The sequence below is a fragment of the Festucalex cinctus genome, chromosome 1 (genome assembly GCF_051991245.1).
Source record: "Festucalex cinctus isolate MCC-2025b chromosome 1, RoL_Fcin_1.0, whole genome shotgun sequence".
Taxonomy (NCBI): Eukaryota; Metazoa; Chordata; class Actinopteri; order Syngnathiformes; family Syngnathidae; genus Festucalex; species Festucalex cinctus.
The window spans coordinates 37,389,883-37,413,934 of NC_135411.1; the positions used below are offsets into that span (position 1 = coordinate 37,389,883).

The window sequence follows — 24,052 nt, forward strand, 5'->3', positions numbered from 1 at the left end:
ACAATATCAAATACACAACAATATTTGGTTAATAAAATGTCACTGGTAAAAATGGTTTTGCAAATACATTTTGATGCGCAACATTATAGTATTTTTTTATTGGATTAATGTTACTAATAGAACAATCAAGTCTAAAAATAAAAATATTTGATTGTGATTGCCCAGTCTGACATGAAATCACAAAATTAACATTCTGATGATTTTCACATTTAATACTACTATTACATACTGTACCTACATATCAAGTGCGTAAAAATACTTTTTATTTTTATTTTATTTTATTTTTTGTCTACATTGAGTACCGTACGTTTCCCCCATGTCCCCCAACAGTTTGGCTCCAACCATTTGTGACACCACATGTTTCTGCTCGCAAATGTGTGGAAATGGGATTAAGTTTTTCCTCTTCCCTGCCATGTGAACATCTAATTAATATCAGATTGTCACTGGGACTCTGCACATTGATGTCAACCCACGGCGCAATGATAACAACCAATGGTTGCTATCCACTCTTCTCTTCTCAGCCAGCCACTGACCTCGGGGGAGGAGACAGTGCAGAGATTGTCTACGTTTGTGAAGAAGGCTCACTCAGTGAGACCAGAGCAATTTCAAGCAAAAGTGACTTTCAGCCTAGTTCAAATAACTCACAAATTGCTCAGGAGCAAGCCAATTCATACAACATTCAGCTGATCCTCTCGATAGTGGCCAAAGAACAGAACTACAGTGGCTATAAAAAGTCTTCACAGCCAAGAAAAAGCATTTTCAGATATTTTCTCCCCACCAAATTTAATAAATAAATAAATCAATTTTGACAGCGGGAGTACAATAAACCAAAACTGAGACAATGTGGTTGGACAAGTGTGTGCACTCGCTTTTAACTAGTGATATGCCTTTGTTCAGAATCAGAATTAACCAAACTCCTGTCAAATATGAATCAGGACACGCTTGCCGTCATTTCAAGTGCCCTTTGTTAACCCCTAAAAACATTTCAGATATACTATTAACCTGACTTTCATTTTCTGTCCGATTACAAGTTTGAAGATTTTGTGCTATTGTTGACTGCTGTTTGAAACTGTTCACAATTCTCTCCAGCTTGAGGAAGGTCCCAATTCCATGTGAAGGGAAAACAAATCTAAGCAAATCATGCTTGACTACTAGAGGCTATGCTGTTCATTTGGTGTTGAACAGTGGCCAAAAAGTTCAACTTCGTCAAGTCAAGTCATCTTTATGTATATGTTTCATTGGCCTGTATAACACATTTGTGCCTTTTTTTTTTTTTTTTTTTTTAATTTCCTCTCACCGAAAAAGTTTATTTAAATTTAAATTTATTAAATTTCTTTACATTTATTCTTTACAATTGACTTATACAGGTATAGGTCACATTAATGGTGGGAAATGTTTTGCACTGATACTGGTATATCTTGTTCACTTTATTTTCACATCACAAAAACCTGTCAAATTAAAGTCAGTTTAATTGAAAACAAAATTACAGCGTAGTAGCCAGATAATGAAATATCCAATGGCAGGACTGAATGCAACAATTCAATAAAAAATTATTGATGCCAGTAAGCGTATTGCACACAATATGAAACTGAAAAGATTTTGAGCCAATTTAAAAATGTTATTTGAAAAAGTTCAAATCCCCTACTTTTAGCCTTTCAAATGGGAATGCTTTCTGATTTACTTCGGCCTCGATGGAAGCATATAAATTGAGGGGGGTGATAGACATCAACTTGGACTGATGTATCTGCGTCCTTGTTCTGAACACTGTGCCAAAAAGGATTTAGTTCGGATTGAAGACAAGAAAGGACGCTTTCCAAAAGTCCTAGTGAGACCTCCTCCCGCCCAATCTCTCCTCCGGTGACGCGCTCGGAGCTGAGGCTGCCTTCATCGCCTTCACTCCGCCCGGCTGGCTGCTCGCTGCACACCACCTCTGACACAAGAGACGAGAGCCAGCGAGTGCACAACTGAGCGCTGCAAACCTCTGGAGCGGATCTGCGCTCGTTCTACGCAGACAGGATTTAGGGAGAGGGGACATAAGTTGAAAGCGGCACGAGGCTGCAACGACCTACAGTCCAGTTAAACAAGGTAACCGTGCAAGCCCACATATGCTTTTGAACGCTGGGTTATGAATATCACGCACTGATGTATTTAGAAGGTTAATAAACCTCCAGCCTGTGGTCATCCTGCAGCATCAGCTAATAATCAGTCCTTATTTTCGGGCATTGCTTGCATGATTAAGTTGCATGAGGATCTGTGGGATTGGGAACAGCAAACGTGTTTTGTTTTTTTCTCCCTTTAATGTGGAGTTTATCTGTGTTGCCATTCTTTGGTGGCATGATGATCGTCAGTCTCTCTCTCTCTCTCTGTATCTCTCTCTCTCTCTCTCTCTCTCTCTCTCTCTCTCTCTCTCTCTCTCTCTCTCTCTCTCTCTCTCTCTCTCTCTCTCTCTCTCTCTCTCTCTCTGTGTATCTCGCTCTCACTTTCGCTGTTGTCTTACTTCAGTAAGCATCCCATCAATTTTCTTTAATGGTCATCTTCATTTGGGCGTAGCGGGTGAGCTGGACCCCCTCGACTGGTCGCCAGCCAATCGTAAGACATTTACAAACGACTCACATTCACACCAAAGAACAATTTAGAGTCTTCAATGAACCAACATGCCACCAACATGTATGTTTTTAGTATGTGGGAGGAAGCGTCTGCCCAGAGTAACACCACAATACCTTAGCTGTTGTCTGAAGTTTAGCTAGCCTTTCCCGTACACCATCTAGATACCACACTTTGCCATTTTCCATATTTTAGTATAGGATATTTACAAGTAGGTGTGCATTGTTCATGTGCTGGTGCAGATGAATCTGATTCCCAACTGATATTAAGTAGGCCTGTAGCATTTATCTCTGCCGGGAGAGGAAGCGCTCATTAGGACAAATGTAATTGTTACACAAGTGGTATTTAACTCTGCCGCTTGCTTTCTCTCTCTCTCTCTCTCTCTCTCTCTCTCTCTCTCTCTCTCTCTCTCTCTCTCTCTCTCTCTCTCTCTCTCTCTCTCTCTCTCTCTCTCTCTCTCTCCCAAACACAAGCACATATGCACACTCACACACTCACAATATCCTCCTCATGTCTGCTGTTTTTGCCACCGTTTTTGGATGAGAGGAGTGAGCACATGCAGAGCCACTTAACGTTTTAGAATGAAAATTGCTAGAATTTGAGAAGTACTTGCAATTTGTGCACTTATTGATTGTGTTGTTCAGTGGTTATATATATATATATTAGGGGTGTTAAAAAATCGATTCGGCGATATATCGCGATACTACATCGCGCGATTCTCGAATCGATTCAATAAAGGCAGAATCGATTTTTTTTTTATTTTTTTTTTTTATTTTTTTATTTTTTTATTTTTTAGGATTCACACCTTGAGCATGGAAGAATGTTATATGAACGGAACATTAAGCCTTAATATTTTATTTTAATGCTGTTCAAACATGAAACAGATTACAACCTCTATAAGACTGAAATTTCAGATAAATAAATAATACATTTTCATATAAATCTTACACTCTACAAGCTTACTGATTAGTATTTTCTAAATTTGAATGAAAAAAAATCGCGACAATCGACTTATAAATTCGTATCGGGATTAATCGGTATCGAATCGAATCGTGACCTGTGAATCGTGATACGAATCGAATCGTCAGGTACTAGGCAATTCACACCCCTAATATATATATATATATATATATATATATATATATATATATTTGAGATTTGTTTCCTCAATATAAGTTAGACTTACTCTAAAATAAATGCAAATGAACCATAAATTAGGCTTCCATGAAAGTTTATTTATCTCCTTGGATTAGAGTTGTTAAACGATGAATTTGACATCTTTTGGGCGTCGACAAAAAAAATAAATAAAAAAATTCTACCAAACAAGTGTGGGATAAATGTGTTGTGTGTTCTTTTCAAAATATGGATTTTTTTTTTTTTAATGAACAAAAACACTTAATCACCATGCTGATGAATTCCATTTTCCTAGTGTGGAAAAGTGTCTCACCAGTTAAGACTCCTTCCTCCCCTACCACAGGGGTGGCAAACTGCGGTCCTCGAGGGCCGGAGTCCTGCAGGTTTTATAGATTTCCCTACTCAAAGTGCAGCTGATTCCAATTAACAGGCTCGTTATCAGGTTTCTGCAGAGCTTGCTGATGAGCTGATCATGAATCAGCTGTGTTGAAGAAGGGAAATATCCAAAACCTGCAGGACTGCGGCCCTCGAGGACCGGATCTCGCCACCCCTGCCCTACCAGGTATGCTGTAGTCACCAGTCAGCTTCTGTAGTCAGGGACCAGACCGCCAAGTTCCTGTCCTTCAGCCACCTTCCAGGTCACACTGCAGAGTGCAGTCCCTCCCACAGGGAGTGAGCCAGTTGGAAGGGGGACCCACATTACTTCATTGGTAGTGCCTGGCCAGCCCCAATGGGTGCAGGCCCACCATACAGGAGCTTGATAAATTCATGTTTCTGGTATTTATGGACCACAATTTAACTGAATGAAATTACATTTCACTGAATTTCAGGAAAATCCTTAATCAGACAAATACAATATTTAAATGTCATTGTTATTTCTGATCACATTTACAGCTGTAGAATTATTAATTGGGTTACAAAGTGTGGCATCACTATTTGTATTTTTAAGGACTTTATTTGACAAAAAATCACCATGTACTATTTAAACGGTGCTACACATTGGTGTTTAACATACCCTAGTATCTAATCTAAGGTTTCAGGGGGATTGCTGCAGAGGGGACTTGACATGGAAAAGACTTTGAACATTTTGTGCATAGCCTAAATTCTTTGTTAAACAGGGTGTCGACCTCCTAACGTAAGGTTGTTTGTTTTCATCCGTTTTTTTTTAATTTCATTTTTTTTATTTTTTTTTATTTTTTTAAGCAGTAAAACATATCTAGGGCCATTGATAGTGTAGTTGTTCACAGAGCTGACATTCTTGCACCTGGTGTGGAATAACTGTTGAATGAACTGTGTGTGCCAGCTATGTTTGATTATTCATCCATTCATTTCCTTGACTGCTCATTCCACACAAGGGTCGCGGGGGGTGCTGGAGCCTATCTCAGCTGGCTCTGGGCAGTAGGCGGAGTACACCCTAGACTGGTTGCCCGCCAATCGCATTATGTCTGATTATTCTATATGGTAAAATGGTAGTGGAGACCGGGTCTAGTTGTATCACGGGTAAGTTGTCACGTTGCAATTTTCTTCTCCACCAGAGGGCGCAACTAAAAAGTGGAATACCAGTTTTCTTCGTATAAATGGTGAGGGGTTGTGTACTGTCTGAGAAGAGACTAGCACATTGTGAGCTGTCATGAGTGACAGTAATCTGTTTTTCACAACCCAAAGTAAAATATTTCAACTTCATATTTTTTTTAAACAGGCGTCGTATATAGACAAATTCTAGCAGCAAATCATATGGACTCGTTAGAGGAGAGATTTAGGCATCTTGTCATGCCTCAGTCACTGCTCAATTTTAAGCTAACTTTAAGCTAGAGTAAGTTTTAGCCAACATGGTAGATTGGGGCAACTTGTCTCAGTCATTTAGGGGTTTGTTGTCACATATGCAAAGAATGGGCCAATGAAAAATGCACCTCCGGCAACTCTGTTTACGTATGCTAGAATTGTTCGTCCGATAATGAGTCTGAAGAGTGAGGAATTTAGTTTTCCAGGTTTTGTTTCATTGTTTAAAAAATGATTTTCCAGTTGTTGGAACTACAGTATGCCCACGTCAGCACTGGTTTAAGTTTCATGATGAACCATCCATCCATACATCCATTGCTTTATTTTTGGAAATTCAATTTAATCTAAAATTTACAGTATAAGGGAAGCAAATCAGGCATTTGAGGCTGACAGCTATGACCCATACGCAAGCAGTTACTAAGGACTTTATTCTATTTCATAATATTTTATGTTAAAGTCTGTTCAATAACGATGGTAAATTTCAATAGATCAACGATAAAAACTTTATCTGGCGGGAATAGCAAACAAACAAACAAAAAAACCAGGAGAACAAGGATAATTTTGTCCTTGTTTTAATAGTTGCAAAAGCCAATGTGACATCTTACCCCATATGGTGTGACAACTTGCCCATTGACGGGGCAGCATGTCACACGTTCACTCCCTCTATTTGATGGCTTATAACTGCACTGACACAAAGTACGAAAATGGCATGTTTACAAAAAATATACCCAAGACTTTCCTCTGGTATACGTTTTGTTTATATATGATGTATTGATTCCGAGAAATATATAAAAGTATAAAAAGTGTTACAACTAGCCCCGGTGTCCCCTACTTCATTTATATAGTGCTTTATCGCCTTCCAAGGCCCTCAAAGTGATTTACAACTCAACTCATTCACCTACTGACAACGCAGCATCAGGAGCAAATGGGGGATCGGTATCTTTCTCAAGGATACTTCGACGTGGTCACAAAGGCCTGGGATCGAACCTACTTGCTTGTGAGACAACCACTCTACCAATGAGCCACGCCGCCCCAACAGACAGATGTGATTTCTACCAGTAGAGGGGTGTGTTTCTGATGCCAATGGACGGCACCCTGTCAAAGAGAATGTAAAGAGAAATTGCGTCAAAGACTGCACTCAGATCTTAAAAATATGAGTAAACTTTAGTCTGGAGTCAGCGCCTATCAGAAGGTTATTATTGATTTGATGAAATCACTTCTGGGCGCTGAGCGTCAGCAGCCTGCTGCAGCAGCTTTCACTCACTTCCCCTTTTATTTATTTATGTTGCGCTTCTTTATGGGATTTTACCCCCATTTGCCATTTTTTTTTAAGTCCAATATATATTGTCGGAGAATATCGATGCTATCTGACAACATCCCCTCGGCTCTTTTAAGCCAGCGCTGAACTCAAGCAAAGTGAGCAAATGGACTGAATAGGACCGGAGATTTAAACCATGTGGAGTTGCTTGCCAACAAAATGGACTAACTTAAGTCTGTTAGAAAACTGCAGTTGCTTTTTTTTCCTGTTTCTTTTTTACATTCAACCATCGTGCTTGTAAACTTATTGGGTATGTAAATTTATGAGTCTACTATTTAGTAAGAAAAACGCTTCATGGCCATAAAATCCAAAAATACGATGACAATTGCACACAAAAAAAAAAGAGAAAGCTGGTACTAAACATCGAATCAGCAAGCAGCAATACTTTTAAAAGTCACTCATAAAAAAAAAAAGAAGCACAAGTATTTACAGTATCTTTTTACAAAAGAGATCTTAGAGAAAAAGAATGAAGTCGAATAATATTTCAGAGAAGGAAACTTAGTATCTATTAACGTGTAAATCCAAAAAGACTCCTTCTGCAGGAGTCTTTTTAATCTCTCACCTCCCCTTATAGACGGAGGTATATGTTCTATAAAATGGGCCCACTCGGTCCTCGAGGGCAGGTTTTGGATGTTTCCTTTCTCCAACACAGCTGATATATGATCAATTCATCAGGAAATTCTGCATAAGCCCGATGATGATCCTATTGATTGGCATCAGCTTGTTTTGGAAAAGGGAAACCTCCAAAACCTGCAGGACTCCTGCCCTTGAGGGCCGAGTTTGTCCACCCCTGTTCTATACCATAGACTTTTAGAGTTTTAATACAATGATTGGGATGTTTATAATGCAGTGCCATAGGGTATAGAGCATTACCAGTTCTTTTGGCTTGTTTGTGCTCTGAATGTCTGGATTTAAATTTGCGCTATGTTGTATCAATTGAGAAACAGCCACAAGGGCATTCAAGTTTGTAGACCACATAGGTAGTGTTATAGTTAATAAATTAATTTATATTGTAATTTTGATTAATTGTATTTATTAAAAAAAAAAAATGGTGGTCTTTATGATATTACAGTGCGCGCAGTTGTCGCATCTAAAGTTGCCAGTTATTGTACTGAGCCAAGACTTTTTTTTTTTTTTGGAAAGGGGGAAGATAGCTCTTGACTGGTTTATTGTTAAGGGTGGGGGCCTTTCGGAAGCTAATTGTTGGAGTATGTAGAAGTACTTCTCCAAGTAAGCTGTCACTTGTAAGGATACTCCAAATTTGTTTAATTAGATGTTTCATTTGATTAGGTTTGGAGGTGTAAGGTGTTAGAAAGTACTTGATTTCTACTTTCTTCATTCTTTTGTTTTGAAATGAATAAATCATTTCAATTTTTTTCTCTTAGCTTTCTGAAGAGCCATAGAAATTATTTATTTTTTGTATCCTTTACTTATGAATCTTTCTCTCGTATCTGTGACAACTGTTTTGATATTTTCAGAGGTCGAAGCTGGCATGTGCATGTGAATTTTGGTGACGCTTCATAGCATTTTGGTGTCAAAAAGTGATGTTTAGCTTTTGTACATTTACAGTTGTGCATGACAGGATGTTGGGATCACGAGATAACATTTTAAAGGGATACAATTATATTAATAAGGAATATTTTATATTATTATTGTTGTTGTTGTTTTTGTTATTATTTTAAACTTTGTTTTTTTTTTCTTTTATTATTTTATGTCTAATGCTCAAGTTGTATTTTTGAGCAGCATTTTGTTCCAGCAATTTATTTTCATTTTTTTTAAGTGCTATATAAATAAAGTAACGTTTTACCACTGCTATTTCTGTGCAACTGAGGAGGCGCTGACCGGATCAAATATGATACTAATAAACGTGACAGAAGTGGAGATGCTGATTGTGACTTTTCTCCCCGCTTTCAACTGGAAGCTTGGCAAATAGCTCAAATTTATTGAAATAGTTGTGGTCTGAAAGCAGATTTCCTGAATATAGGCGATATTGCTGCTGATTTGAAAGATGTGGAATGCCATCAGAACAAAGACGGCAGGATCAAAAGATGAGCGTTTGTTATGAGATGATTGGATGTGGATACTCAGTCTCAGACATCTCAAGACCGTGGCATCAGACAGATATTTTTAGACTCAGTGTGAGTTATATTTACAGACGTCATTATCTGTGATGTGCATCACAAATAAACACCCACCAATCTGCTCAGACATCTGTGGAAAATGATGCTTGAATAATTTTTGTTGGTGGGTGGGGGCTGTTATACCGGCTGGCTGATATCATTTCACAGGCTATTATTTTGAGTTGACATACCATTTTAACACACTCTTGTGTTCCTTGGCAAAACTGTTAACTCATTCACTCCCAGCCATTTTTAAAGAGGAATCCCGTTCGCTCCCAGCTGTTTTACTGGATTTTGGCTGATTTTGCCAGACCGACGGAATATTGTCTTCTATTGCTATAAAAACATGGAAGCTACCAAAAGAAAGATTAAAGTCTCTTCTTTCATAAGGAAAAAAAAGTATGTTTCTATCTGTTTCCGTTTTTGCAGCAATTAGCATTAGAAGAAGGCTAAGTTTCATCAGTTTTCACAAATTTATTTAAAATTGGAAGTAATTGAGCTTTTTTTTCCATGGCCCTGGTTGCTCTCCTTTGCTCTGCTGCCACCTGCAGGCCGTTTGTGTAATAACTACCATTTCTTCAACCGTTCTTTGCAGTTGAGAGGTCTTTTGTATGCGCTAGCATAAAATACATAAAAAACGCAATAATACGTCTTTGGGAGCAAATGAGTTAATTATCTGCATTGCCATAAGCAAAGTAAATTGACGACTTTGTGGTAGCAGCACAGGTTACTCTACTGTCAACTATTAAGCTGTCTAATATGATGATTATTCCTCTAGACAAGGTGTCGACACTTATTTATATATATGCACCGACTGCCGGGGGGTGTGGTTGTCTGGGGCTGGGGTCTCTTATGCTTGAGAGACCCGCCATGTATATTTGAGTGTGTAACACGCTCCCTCACATGAACACACAAACACATTCTCAAACACATGCATGGGAAAATTTGACAGGTGCAGAATAGAAGACTTTCCGCATCAGCGATGTTGTGGCTATTATTTACTTTTTCAAAAAGATTTGGATGTGGTTTCATAAGTTGTGGACCAATTTCTAATGCATATTTGGGGAAAAATACAATCTAGTACATTTTGGATAGCTGATGAATAGGCATTGGGACGAGACACAAATTCCACAGGATGAGATGTCTCACAAGATTGAGTCCTCAAGAACGAGACTAGACTTTCAAACATTTGTATTATAAAATAATATAAATCAAACTTTATTTAAATAGCACCTTTCATACATTCAAAATGCAACTCAAAGTGCTGAACGTCCATATTACAATAAAAAGCAAAAGCCACACCTACCCCCACATCCCCATGATCGTACCCTCACCCAAACACAACAGACACACGAAAACCACAACATGGCGGGGCACAGACGTACCCTGTAAGGAAAGGCACCCAGGAGGAGTTCGTCCACAGTGAGAGGGATGAAGACCCTCTCAGTGTGGAGGCTTCCCCCATGAGGAAACACTGGAGCTAAAAATGTAATAACTACCAAATAAAAACATTTAAACACTAAAAGAAAACAGTTAAACACTATAGAAAAAATAAAATAAAAACAAAGCTACAAAACAATATAGATTAAAATAGTTACCGTTAATAAATAAAAGGGGATAAAAAGGAAAAAAAAAAGATCAATCAAATGCCAAACTAAAAAACTAAGTCTTAAGCCTCCTCTTAAAAACATCAAATTCTCTGCAGATCTGATGCTCTCTGGCAGGCCATTCCATAGGTGAGGACCATAGTGGCTAAAGGCAGCTTCACCATGTGTCTTGGTCCTCACCTTAGGAATAGTTCAAAGGCCGCTGCCAGAAGACCTCAGAGGCCGCGAGGGGTAATAGGGTAAAAGCAAGTCAGATAAATAAGATGGGCCAAGACCGTTAAGACATTTAAAAACTAATAAAAGCACCTTAAAATCAATCCTGAAACGCACGGGGAGCCAATGCAGCGATTTTAAAACTGGTGTAATGTGCTCCCGCCCTCCGGTCCCCGTCAGCACACGTGCAGCTGAGTTCTGAAGGAGCTGTAGGATTGAAATATTCTTTTTGGGAAGACCGGAGAGCAGGGAATTACAATAATCTAAACGACAAGAAATAAAAGCATGCATCAGCACCTCCGTGTTGGCCTGTGAGAGAAACGGGCGGACTCTGGCAATATTCTTAAGATGGTAAAAAACAATCTCGGCTACATTTTTAATATGAGGAATAAAACTAAGCTCAGAGTCAAAAATGACGTCCAAATTCTTCACACATTGCGAGGGTTTAAAATCTTGTAGTTTAGGTAAAAGTTTCTCTCTCTGACCTTCAGGACCGGTGACTAAAAACTCTGTTTTGTCCTGGTTGAGCTGCAGGAAATTTTTTGCCATCCATGACTTAATATCTAAAATACAGTTTAAAAGGGTATCAATAGGCCCCATGTCATCAGGTGACACGGCGATATACAGCTGTGTATCATCAGCGTAACTGTGGAAGTTGACGCCGTGTCTCCTGATGACTTCCCAATGGGGAAGCATGTAAAAGATTAAAAAGTAATGGGCCTAAGATTGAACCTTGGGGAACCCCACATTTAATTTCATGGGTTTCAGAGGAACATGCATCCATACTTACAAAGAAATATCGGTGTGTGAGATAGAAGTAAAACCAGTTAAAAGCAGTACCAGAGATGCGCACCAGGCTTCTAAGTCTGTTCAATAAAATGTGGTGATCTACTGTATCAAAGGCAGCACTTAAATCCAGTAGCACCAAGATTGTAAGCTTTTTCAGGTCTTCGTGCCTGATATCATTTAAAATCTTTAAAAGGGCAGTCTCGGTACTGTGGTTCATCCAAAAACCAGACTGATATTTCTCTAAAATATTATTTGTATCTAAAAATGAATTTAAATTGAATAAAAACATTTTTTTCCCTAAAATCTTACTTAAAAAGGGTAAGTTGGATACAGGTCGGTAACTATTAAAACTGCTGGGGTCCAAATTGCTTTTCTTCAGAAGGGGCTTCACCACCGCCGTTTTAAAGGCGGCAGGAAAGACACCCCTCTGAAGAGAGCAATTGACTATATTTAAAATCTGATCCTCAAAAAGTCCATAAAATGTCTTAAAAAGTGATGTGGGAATCGGATCTAAAAGGCAGGTTGTTGGGTTGACCTGGGAGAAAACTCGACCAAGTGTCCTTGCATCAACCAGGGTAAAACTTTCCAGTGTTTCCTCAGGTTTATTAAAACTTGTATTTTGATAAACTAAAAGACTGGACCTAATGCCATTAATTTTACTTCTGAAGAGGTCTGCAAAGCCTTCAGAGAGAGTGTTTGATGGAGTCTGTGATGGCTTTTTAAAATTAGGATTGGTTAAAAGATCGAAGGTGGAGAAAAGAAATTTAGGATCTTTTGAAAGAACTGCGATTACATTTGAGAAATAGGATGTTCTTGCCTGTTTGACTGTTTTATTGTAGGATTTGAGTTTAGATTGGAGTGCAAGCTGAGTACAGTCTGCCAGCCTCTGAGCCAGGCAGACTCTCTCTCACCATGGTCACAAAAATAAAATGAAAAAGAAGACATTCCTCTGGTTGTATCTTGCTGAGCGGCAAAGGCTTGCAAGGCTTTGCTCAAGTAGCAAGTATTGCTGTCAGGGTTCGTTCTGGCGCACGTCATGGCACATTTTGCATTGAGTGAACCCTGATGAAAAAAACAACACTCTCTACGCGTCCACCACACTACCAAAATGGCGACATGCTCAAATTCAACAGTTTTCTAAGTTGCTTTCCTGACTCCCTTGGCTACTTAGATGTGGAACGGGAGGAGCAAAAAAAAAGAAGAAGAAAAAAAAAAGCTTTATAATAGGCTTTTTATTTGACTGAAACATCTTCCAATTAGTAGATTAACTCCTTACCTGTTCAAAATGGGTAGTCTACTGCTGCAAGCCTCCGGCAAATAGTTTTCAGACTGGCTTCAGGTTCGAATTTCCCGCCCTAGGTCTGCGGATCGTGTGCGCATTGTGTACTAGAAGGCAGTATGCAGTTTCAATCTTCGGCCATAGGTGACAGTAGCGATTTAAAATTCAATTTCCTCCATTTAGCATCTGCAAGTCATAATTAAGACCTGCAATGTAAGCTTCTGTGAGTGAGTGAAAAAATAATAATAATCCGCGCGTTCTTTCAAATTGCCGCCGGAGTGACGTCACGCAGCTGACACGTTCGCCCGGCCCCGTTTGCGACACGCCACCCCCCGCTCTGCGATTGGCTGGAGGGGCGTAAACACTGTCTTTCCACAGAAACGTCCCGCTGTTTACAAAACAAACACAAGATTGCAAAATACAGGCTGGGGGTGTGGGGGTTTAGGACAAAATCACTCCCACACGTTATGAAAAGCCCATATCTATTCATTGAAAAGTAGTTAATTTGTTTAAATCCTGTATTTAAAAAGTGCATTTTCCTGAGTGAAACCAGCAGACAGCCCCTTTAAACTGAACATCCATTTATATCAACATATTTTTCATTCTTATCAACCAAAATCAAATGGATCAGGTCCCCAATAATTTTGTTGTTAACTCCAAAATAAGCATATGTGGACAGGCTGCTAAACCATCTGATATGTGTTATGTGCATATTTTTTGACAAGATGGCTTTTGAGAGAGGAGCTCATGTCTAGTCTGAGTAGAAAAATAGATTCATCTTGGAATTCGTTTTTGGTGAGGTTTATGCCAGTTTTCAGTTTGGCATGACAACAAAATCCGACAAAGCCTGATACAATGGCAGCACTGTCAAAAGTGGGAGGGCACACTTTAAAGAAGAACATGTTTTGTTTTGTTTGCCAGTTTATATTTAGGGTAAAGTTCCAGAATAGCACAAGTGTGCGCTAGTTATAATTACTTGGCCCATTTCTACCACTACAGTGTGCCATTATCTAGCTAAATATGGCTATATTCTGAAAAATCCAGCCCCCCTGGATTCAATAATTTAAAGAAACAACTGTATTTTATGTCTTTGTGTCTATAGTAACACAATGAAATTCAAAGCATTGCGGCTATAAAGATGGTAATTAGATGGAACCATGCTCTCAATTGTCTGAGGCTGAATGTGCACCACTGTGTTTATTAAACAGTTAACTTTCCCTGTAGCGTCTTTGTTATCTGGACCCACACTGACACAACACCAAGCGAGGCATGTAGTGACATATTGGATGAGCCTGCCGCCGGTCCGCGCCGTCTGGGCGCCTGTTAGCCCCCAAGCTAGCTGGTGGCTAGCGCCTCTAGTCGCAGGGTGAAAAAGCCCCGCGATGACTCAGTGGGATATCGTCCAACCACCGGAGAATTTAAGATGTACTGTATTTTCGTGGCTCTAACTGTCTAACAAATAGGAACGTGTAGGCATATGTTAGAGGTAAATGGAAACATGATGATAAAATAAATTTGATTGACAATTAAAATGTGTGTTTTCAGAGCATTCAGTAGACACGCCAGCAGCACCTGCGATCAGAGAAAACAACAGTGAAAATAATAGTAAATAAAAAAAAATTCTGATGCAGGCAAGAGATGAAGAGAAGTGATGGGGAGAACAGCTCTTTTCTGCTAATGTAAACATTTAATATTTTCATTTTCAGCAAAGCAACTGTGGTGTTTTGAAATTATCTTAAAAGGGATGACTTGGAGCCATTCACAAGAAGAATCATGCTTTAACGACACTTCTTTAATTTCAAATATTCCTTTATCCAGGTATTTTAACACAATTGGTGAAATTGGCGCAGGCCTTTCCCAGAGAAATACTGTATATCCAATTGCCACTCACAGTGGACGAGTTAAATCAAACATGACGTTTATGCAGTTGCTGGCTTCGCCAGAATTATTGCAGAGATCAGTTTAGTTTTATTTTTGTAATTCAGTCATATGTTTGTTTGTCTTCCAGTAATACTTCCGATTCACTACCTCAAACTTTATTTTCTGGTTGTAGTGTTGTCCCCAAAATTTCCATGTCATAATTCATTACCGCTACATAAAGTGCAAAACTCTTTTCAATATGGTTGCCTCCATTACTTTATAACACCTGCTGTGTTGTGCCCGCACACAGTTTTGTAAGTCAATGTGTCCATTTGGCTCTCAAAATCCACATTTTGATGCGAAAACTTCAATGAAAGATATGTGACCGGCCCTAACAAAAGGGTCCTATATAAAAAATAAAATAAAAATAAAAACATAATTGATTGAATCGAATCGATTATTCTACACTTGATTCCCTTTAAAATGATAATACATGGACGTACCTTAAAAATTGATAAAGTTACACCGCAGCAATTTTAATGTTTGCAGGTTGAAATCTCTTGTTTTGAGACGGAGTTTAAAGTTTTGTTCCTTGCATCTTTCAAATGTCCATTGCAACCAGTATCTCAGGAAAAACATATTGACCCCAAATTTTCAGGAACTGTTATTAGATCACTGGAAAGTCAATAGTAGCTAAGGATATCATATGAAATTTTAATCCTTTAAAAGTTTTGGAAGTTTGACCTCTTAACAGATGAAATCAGCCTCATCCTTGAAGATCACATTAATTAAGCTTACAATTCATCTTCTGAGGCATCATCAGCCAACGTTTGTTCTTTTATCGTTGCTCCTTGTGGTAGTTTCTTGTTTAAATTACGTCATATTACTGCAGTGGGAAATTTGATCTAATAATTTGGTGTGAATTAAAACAATTATTTGCCATATGGTGTGGATCTGTGACAAGTCAGTTTATTGATAACTTCTCACTGATGTTACAGTATATCTCGAATGCTTTTGGTCACATAAAGAAAATGAAAATGCTGTGATGGTTCAACACAGTCCCCATAGCAATGGCTGCCATGTCCTCGGCATCCGATCTCCGACCCCCCGCAGCAACAGGAGCAGAGGCGCTTCCCCGCCCCTCCATCCAGGCCTGAGTGGACTAACCATTTAAAACATTTCATGGTCTCTGAAGAGGCAAACACCATCTAAGACAGGCTGGTGATGCTGATTGTGTTTTTGAAGATCATGTACACCTGCTCAAAATGCCCATTTAATGCAAGCGTCCAACAGTTGGACCAGTAAATGAGAAGGAGTCGTTACTGTCTGACACCTGGAATAGCAACTAACAGAATTAGTTAAGTCATCTTCATTTATATAGCACTTTCAAACAGCTTTAGTTGTCACAACTCTTTACAGAAACACAACAAAAACATAACAAAACATTAATCACAACAAACCGACATTTTTTTTTTCATTCCTACTACAGACGCTTTGTAGAAACAAGATGGGCTGATGATGAATCAATGCTGACAATAAGCTTTATTAAAAATTAATTATTTAAGTTGTTCTTAAGTAGCGGGATAGTGACTAATGTCTCCTGTGCAATATTTGCATCTTTTGGGGTGGGTGAAAATGAGCAAGCTTCACATGTTTTAACATCGCTGTTGTTTCAGATTTGATGCACACATATATATCAAGAAAATATAGAATGAGGAACATAATAATAATAATAATAATAATAATATAAAAAGAAAGAAATAAGCCCAAACACTTTCTCACCCTAACCATTTGAGTCTAATTCATTCATCATGGATACAGTGGTACCTCTACTTACGAAATGAATTGGTTCCGGAAGAAAGTTCTTAACTAGAAATTTTTGTAAGTAGAGACGTATTTTCCATGTAAATGCCCTAATCCGTTCCAAGCCTCCCAATTTTCAGATAAATGTTTTATAAAGCATAAAAAGGCATCAAAACATGTAACAAATACCGTACATGTTACAATTAGATTATTGCACAATAAGTGAGAGTTGTGCATAATATAAAAAAAAACAAAGAATAAAAATTATGGTTGTTTAGCTTTTTAACTGCTGTCCTCATCGTTTTTTGCCCTCTTTGGTTCATGTTCTCTCTCAGAGTGTTTTTTGCCTGGTGTTTTGTAAAGAACTGATCCAAGGATGTTTTTTTTTTTTTTTTTTTTTTTTTTTTAAACAATCCTTAGAAAACGTCCATGGCAAACATCATCATAGTGAGCGATCGCCCGACTTGTGAACACTTTTTCTGGGTGATTCTTTTCAATAAATTCCGAAACTTCATGGAAACGTCAGGTATGGCGAGGCATCTTTTTCCAAAAAAGGCCCGTCTCGTCACAATTAAAAACTTACTGTGCAACGTAGCCTTCATCAATCACCAATTGTTTGAATTTTTGCACAAATTCGTCAGCTGTTAGTTAATACATTTATGTAAAACTATCTTAACACCTCATGGCCCGAGGGACGAATGACGAGGACGGTACATGGACACATCTATTATCTATCTATTTACACACATAGACACATGCGGTATGCTAAGGTAATAGCCAATGGCAGAGCAGCTGTAAGTATGTTGCGCTAAACCAAGAATATACCACAAACTAACCCCCCAAAACTTTGATAGCGTTACAAACACATTCAATCATTGCAGTACACTTTGAAATACAATGCAGTAAACAGCTTACAGCTTAGCATGCCAAAACACTCCTGCTTGATAGGAAAGGTTGTGTACAGTGTTTTCTTCAGTGACTCCTGACCTGAAAACGGTGAACCCATGTACTAACAACACAAGCTAGCATTTGTGCACAGGTTCAGTGATGTTCCATTGAGGTCTTTGGTTAGGATTTTTGACGTTGCGCTAAATCCTAGTTTGGCGACCGTGAGCCAAAGCAGCCCATCGTATCTATCCACTCTCTCTTACTGTCAATCACAAATCTATCATTGCTGCTATTAGATTCGTAGTTGGATGAGCGAGTCGGTGCCTGGGAGTGAAGCAAGTGAGCGAGTCGGTGGGTGGAATTTTTGCCATCTTTGGTTGAGTGGACATCTAGTTCAGTGTTTTTCTTTCTTTTTTTTTTCTTTAAGTATTTTTCTATCCGACAGTAACTGTTCAATGTCTTAATTAAAGATACGTGCCAATACATTGTTAGATTTGCGATCAGATAAACGAGTCAGTGGCCGGGGGCAGAGTGAGTGCGGGTAGGTCAGTCCTTCTCAAAGAGTGGGATGGGCCACCTCTTTGGGTTGCTTTTACCATGCCTTGGGGGACCTGTGTAACCCCAGAGAATATATTAATATCATGCAGTAAGTATACAGTACTTTTTTAAATTACCAATTAACAGAAAATTCCTGAGAGTATTCCACAAATAATGGTGTATAGGTTGCAAAGAGAAAACCCACAAATACCGTATTTTCCACACTATAAGGCGCACCGCATTATAAGGCGCACCTTCAATGAATGACATATTTTAAAACTTTTTCCACATATAAAGCGCTACAGTAGAGGCTGGGGTTTCGTTATGCATCCATTAGATGGTGCTGCGCTAAAGAGAATGTCAACAAAACAGTCAGATAGGTCAGTCAAACTTTATTAATAGATTACAAACCAGCTTTCTGACAACTCCAAAATTAAAAAACAGCTGTTTTGTTATTTTCTCTGACGTAAAGTATTAGTATGCGCGTCACCGATCGTGCAGGGTCACCGATAGCGTCTTGACAGCGAGACCTGTTGCGGCTCAATATTGATCCATATATAAGGCGCACTGGATTATAAGGCGCATGGTCAGCTTTTGAAAAAAAAATGAAGGCCTTTAGATGTGCCTTATAGTGCGGAAAATACGGTAATTGAATTTGCAAATGCAGAACTATGAATATGCAGAGTTCTACATTATACTGTTGGATTTTCAAGAAAAAAAATGTCACACTGATAATGGAGAGGCCTGCAATACTCATGTATCACACATGACACATTTAGTGTAATAGTGTCGTTAATACTTACTGGAGTACCTCACGAATAGAGAGTTACAATACTGTAGCCGAGAGGTCACAAAACTATGTAGCCTACTAGTCTTTCCGTATGGGCTAGCGCAGGGGTAGGCGACACTGGTCCTTGAGAGCCACAGTAGATAGATAGATAGATAGATAGTGTATATGTTTTAGATGTATCCCTCTTCCAATACAGGTGAGGATCGTTATCAGGTTCTCCATATAGTGAAGTGATGAGCTAATCATTTGAATCAACTGTGTTGGAGGAGGGATACATCTGAAACATATACACTATCTATCTATCTATCTATCTATCTATCTATCTATCTATCTATCTATCTATCTATCTATCTATCAAGATTCCACATATTTTGACTTAATAAACAAGAGTCGGTCAGAGACTGATGTGGCCCAGGGTGTAGTCCGCCTTTCCCCAGAAGCGACACACATCCATGCATGTATCCACACTGTTCTTCCTCTTATCACAGTCAAGGCAGTCGGTTAATCAGTGCGAACCCCTCCCGTTTTGGCACACTTCCTCATCACATCAGGCTTTGTTGAATTCCGTTTTCATGCCACACTGGAAATTGGCATAAAGCTCGTCTAAAATGAATTCTCTGATGAGTCTATTTTCTGCTTGGTTGCTCATGTATCCCTGTTGCAAATAGACTAGATTTAAGCACCTCGCTGACACCACATGTAAGAAATATGTCAACGATAGAAAGGGACTGAGTGTTCTCAATAATTTGATTGCAAATGTCAACAATTTGAATACAGCTGATGAGTGCAAAAAGTGCTGCAACAGCTGTATCTCGTACAAACCAGCACCAAGTTACAAAATGATAAATGTAATGTAACGTAATGTAATTGATTTAGTAACTCAGTTTCTGTCTTGTACATAATTAGTATAATTAATTACACAGCACCATAATTTATATTTATTATGTTCTAGATACTTGTATAGTGCGAAAGATGTTTATAATAGCTGAATGAAGAATAAAATGGTTTCATGCTTATTGATGCCCCGTAAACTGTTTGTTGCTTTCAACCCAAACATTATTTTTTACTCTTCCCCGTTCTCACCATCAATTACAGATAATGTGTGGCTTGATACTGCGGCGCTTTATTCAAACAAATTCTAGTAACGCGTAGGGGTGTGAATTGCCTAGTACCTGACGATTCGATTCGTATCACGATTCACAGGTCACGATTCGATTCGATACCGATTAATCCCGATACGAATTTATCGTAAGTCGATTGTTGCGATTTTTTTTCATTCAAATTTAGAAAATACTAATCAGTAAGCTTGTAGAGTGTAAGATTTATATGAAAATGTATTATTTATTTATCTGAAATTTCAGTCTTATAGAGGTTGTAATCTGTTTCATGTTTGAACAGCATTAAAATAAAAATATTAAGGCTTAATGTTCCGTTCATATAACATTCTTCCATGCTCAAGGTGTGAATCCTAACCCGAAGTCAGACGTTTTGTTGAATATTTTTCCATTAAAAATGGAAGTTTAAAAATCGATTCACACACACACACACACACACACACACACACACACACAAAAAGGCAATGATGATAAGACGTTGAATCGGTAAGACTACCGAATGAACAATTCTGAGCTCTTTAAAAAAAAAAAAAAAAAAAAAAAAAAAAAAAACGATTTTTTTTTTAATTGAATCGATTCGAGAATCGCGCGATGTAGTATCGCGATATATCGCCGAATCGATTTTTTTTAACACCCCTAGTAATGCGACACTTTACATGATCAGTAACGCTAACGGTGCTACAACTATGGGAAAAGTAGTTCATTAGATTACTCAGTTACTAAAAAGTAATGCCGTTTGTAACGCCATTATACTTAAATGATGTTATTCCCAACACTGGATATCAGTTTTACAAATGACAGAGATGAATGGAAAACAAGAGTTTTTGTTTCTTTTTTAGAAAAGTTCCACATAGACAACATTTAAGCTCGCAGACCCTACCTAACGATAACGGTTAGGTGAAAAATCAGTAACACATTCACTGCCAGTCCAGCAAAAACATTGACATTGACGTCTTTTTCCGTCAATGGTAGTGAATGAGTTAACTCAACAAAGCAAAAAACAACAAGAACAAGTATGTTCAAATCAAATCAATTAACAGAAATGAATTGTCCTATTTAACAATTTCATTGATGCTTTGGTCAGTGCAGCAGGTGTTAAGTTTGACCAATGACCTCACATACCCATTTATCGTAGATAGATTTTGTTCAAGTTGATCATACTGAGAGCAATGTCCCAGATATAATAAGTGCTTCTGACAAGCACAAGATTTGTATCTTGACAAAATTGAGTGTTGAATTCATTATTTTTTTTCCTAGCTCTGAACATCTTGACTTTCTTCCTATATGGCAAGCCATGCATTAAAGAAAAAAAAGAAAAATTGTAGCCTACTTATCATTGTAAAACATAATTTTCTTCATCGGTTTGTGAACAAACCAGTATATGAACACACTTTTCAGAACGACTGTTGAAATGATTTACAAACAGCGGTAGTTGCTTTTGCACAATGTAGAAATTGTTTGCTCTGACTGTAACACATTTCAGATACAGATTCATACCGTTTTTCTCTAAATGAGCCCTCTGAATGGCTGTTCAAGTGGTTTTGCTATTAATTAAGAAATGCCAGTTCTGGAGGTGCCATTTGAACTCATGCTGGCAGGGATGCGTGTGTGCAGCGGGTGTGGCACCTGTGCCTGGGTGGAGATTCTGGCATCAGCCACTTGCCTTTCCATTCATTTGAATTTTATTTTATATGCACTGGTTCACCACAGACACTCAGGATGTCTATACATTTACGAGAAGTACTAAACTAGCAAACAACATTATCTTTCCACAGAATCCTTGAACTCATTTTAGATGTTGCAATGGCCTTGTGTCTTTATTTTGTGTCAATTGAATTTACAAAACAAGATACCTACTGCAGCATTCAGTTAATATCAAGCAGATAATGCAGTGTGCGTACAGGATGGAAGGTGAGCATCACTTTCTGGTGAGTACGTCACGCAAATGTTCTTTTTATGCCCTGGCTGGCCTCTGTGTGTCAGTGTGTGGGAATACGCAACCACACACTTCAATGCCAATGTGCAATGACTGTACTGTGTGTGTCTTCGTGCATGAGTGCTAGCAAAAGATCTCATGGCATGGCCCTGTGGTGTATTGAGGTCAGATGAAACTGAGAGGCATCAGGGCTATGTAAATCGTATGCATGCGCACATGCATACACAGTGTCCCTACTTTACAAACAGTAGCTGTTACAGCCAGCACCAAAAGGCTGACGATGTACAGCTGGCCAGAGTGCAAGTAACGTGCTCTTCATACAAAGTGGAAGAACATTCTTACAGGAGAGCAAGATAGCAGGCAGAAAGATGAGAAAGTCTTTGTGTTTTACTTTTTCCCATGAAGAACAAATGTCACATTTTCACTGCTTATCCGGTTACCAACTGATACATGAGTAAATATAATTGTAGTGTTTTTTGTTTTTTTGTTTTTTTAAAGCCACTCGCAGACTCTCATTGTCATTGTCTGTTGTGTAGCAAATGTTACGTTTTCTGTATAGCATCTTTTTTCTTTCATTGCCTTGCTGGCAGTGCACAAGTCGTTTCCAGGCCCACTAAAGTAGGTGGTCTTGCCTTTGATACCATGTTAAAGACAGAGACACTATTGTCTTTATCCCAAGTCAGTGAACTATGAATCAACATAAATTATTTCTTTCTTTTTGTGGAAAAAAAGATTCCATGGTACTTTTCCTCAGAGAACTTTACTTGAGTTAAGTCTTATTTATTGTTTTTATGTAGTGTGCGACATTTACTTTCAGAAATTAAAAACTTTAATGCAATTAATAAGCGCCACAACTTTAAACAAGATTTCAGCTATTACTATTTCCTTATTGATTGACACCAGATTAGGTCAAGTATCGATACCAAATATCTATTGTGATTTGGGTTTGGTTAGTTTTGTTGTCTTTTGTCTATTTTGTTATGTTTTCCTTGCGTCTCCCGTTGTCTCATTAAATGTGATCTCATACACCTTTGCTTGTCAACCCACCCCTTTGTGTTAGCCAATCAGTTCCCTCAACCACATGTCTCTTGTCCAGGTGTAGCTCATTGTCTCATTAGTGAATGTGGCCCTGTTTACACCGAAACAAATCTTGTACAGACAGAAACTTTTCAAGAGATGCGAGTGTCCAAAAGAAGACACCTGGGACGTTTCAAGTCTGTAATATATATGCCAAGTCTAGAGTGGCGCTGTAGAGCTGCCACAGGGAGTTAACCGAAAGCGTAGAAGTAGAATCAGCAAAGAAGACGAACCACTGATCTGAATAGCCGGTTTTGAAGCTGCGAGGCCGCCATATTACTCCTTCCAAGAAGCATTTCTCGCCATACGATCCTATACATCTACAGTATCGAAATTAGAGAACATTTGAGACAGTACTTAGTAGAAAAGGGCTAATAGAAAAGAAGCTAAAGAGTGAATACTTGTACTGGTATCGGTGTGAAATAAAAGTTTATTGAACATCCTTAATTGACATTAAATGGATGCAAGTTATGAAACAACATACAGTAGTGTAGACAAGACCCATAAGCTCTCTGAATCTGAATAAAAAACAAAACAAAACAAAAGATCTTCACGTTTCCACTGTATTTCCTTCTTGGTGCATGTAGTGTTTGAGTGCGATTAGTGCTTCAATAACAAAATATAATGTTGCTTCTTTTTTTTCTTATCATGCTCATGCACTGTATAAGCGCTGCCGGAGGTATTTTTTTTTTCTTTCTTTTTTTTTTATACAAGAGGCTATGCATGTAACCTAGAATTTTGTGTTACCGCTGGGTTGCCAAATTAGTCTGTAATTTCTCCACTGAGAAAATTGTCTCCAAACAACAGAGCGAGGTACTTCTCTTGTTGCCATGGTGAACTCAGCAGGTTTTCGCCAGCAGGTGTATGCTAGGAGTACTTCTGTTTGTGACGGTGTGTGCGTGTGAGCGAGAGAGAGACATGTATGTGATCAGGACAATGAAATTGGTGATTAAAATGGGCTGCGTTCAACCTCAATTGTCTGCTCACGACAAGCACTTCTGCTCCTTTTGACATATTGTGCACGCATGCATGGAGAGTTTTTTTTAGTGAGTGAGTGAGTGTGTGTGAGAGAGAGAGAGAGAGAGAGAGAGAGAGAGAGAGAGAGAGAGAGAGAGAGAGAGAGAGAGAGAGAGAGAGAGAGAGAGAGAGAGAGAGAGAGAGAGAGAGAGAGAGAATTGCACTGTAGCAACTCATTATCATGCA

The 24,052-nt window shown here is 38.6% G+C and overlaps 1 protein-coding gene across 1 annotated transcript in view; it reads left to right on the forward strand.

The window, feature by feature from the left end:
* Positions 1 to 1,890: 1,890 nt before the first annotated feature.
* LOC144026882 (junction plakoglobin a-like) overlaps positions 1,891 to 24,052 on the forward strand; it is a 112,764-nt gene continuing 90,602 nt past the window's right edge. Inside the window, exon 1 of the mRNA XM_077533971.1 lies at positions 1,891 to 2,085. The gene's annotated coding sequence lies outside the window, so the exon portion shown is untranslated. The remainder of the gene's footprint in view (positions 2,086 to 24,052) is intronic.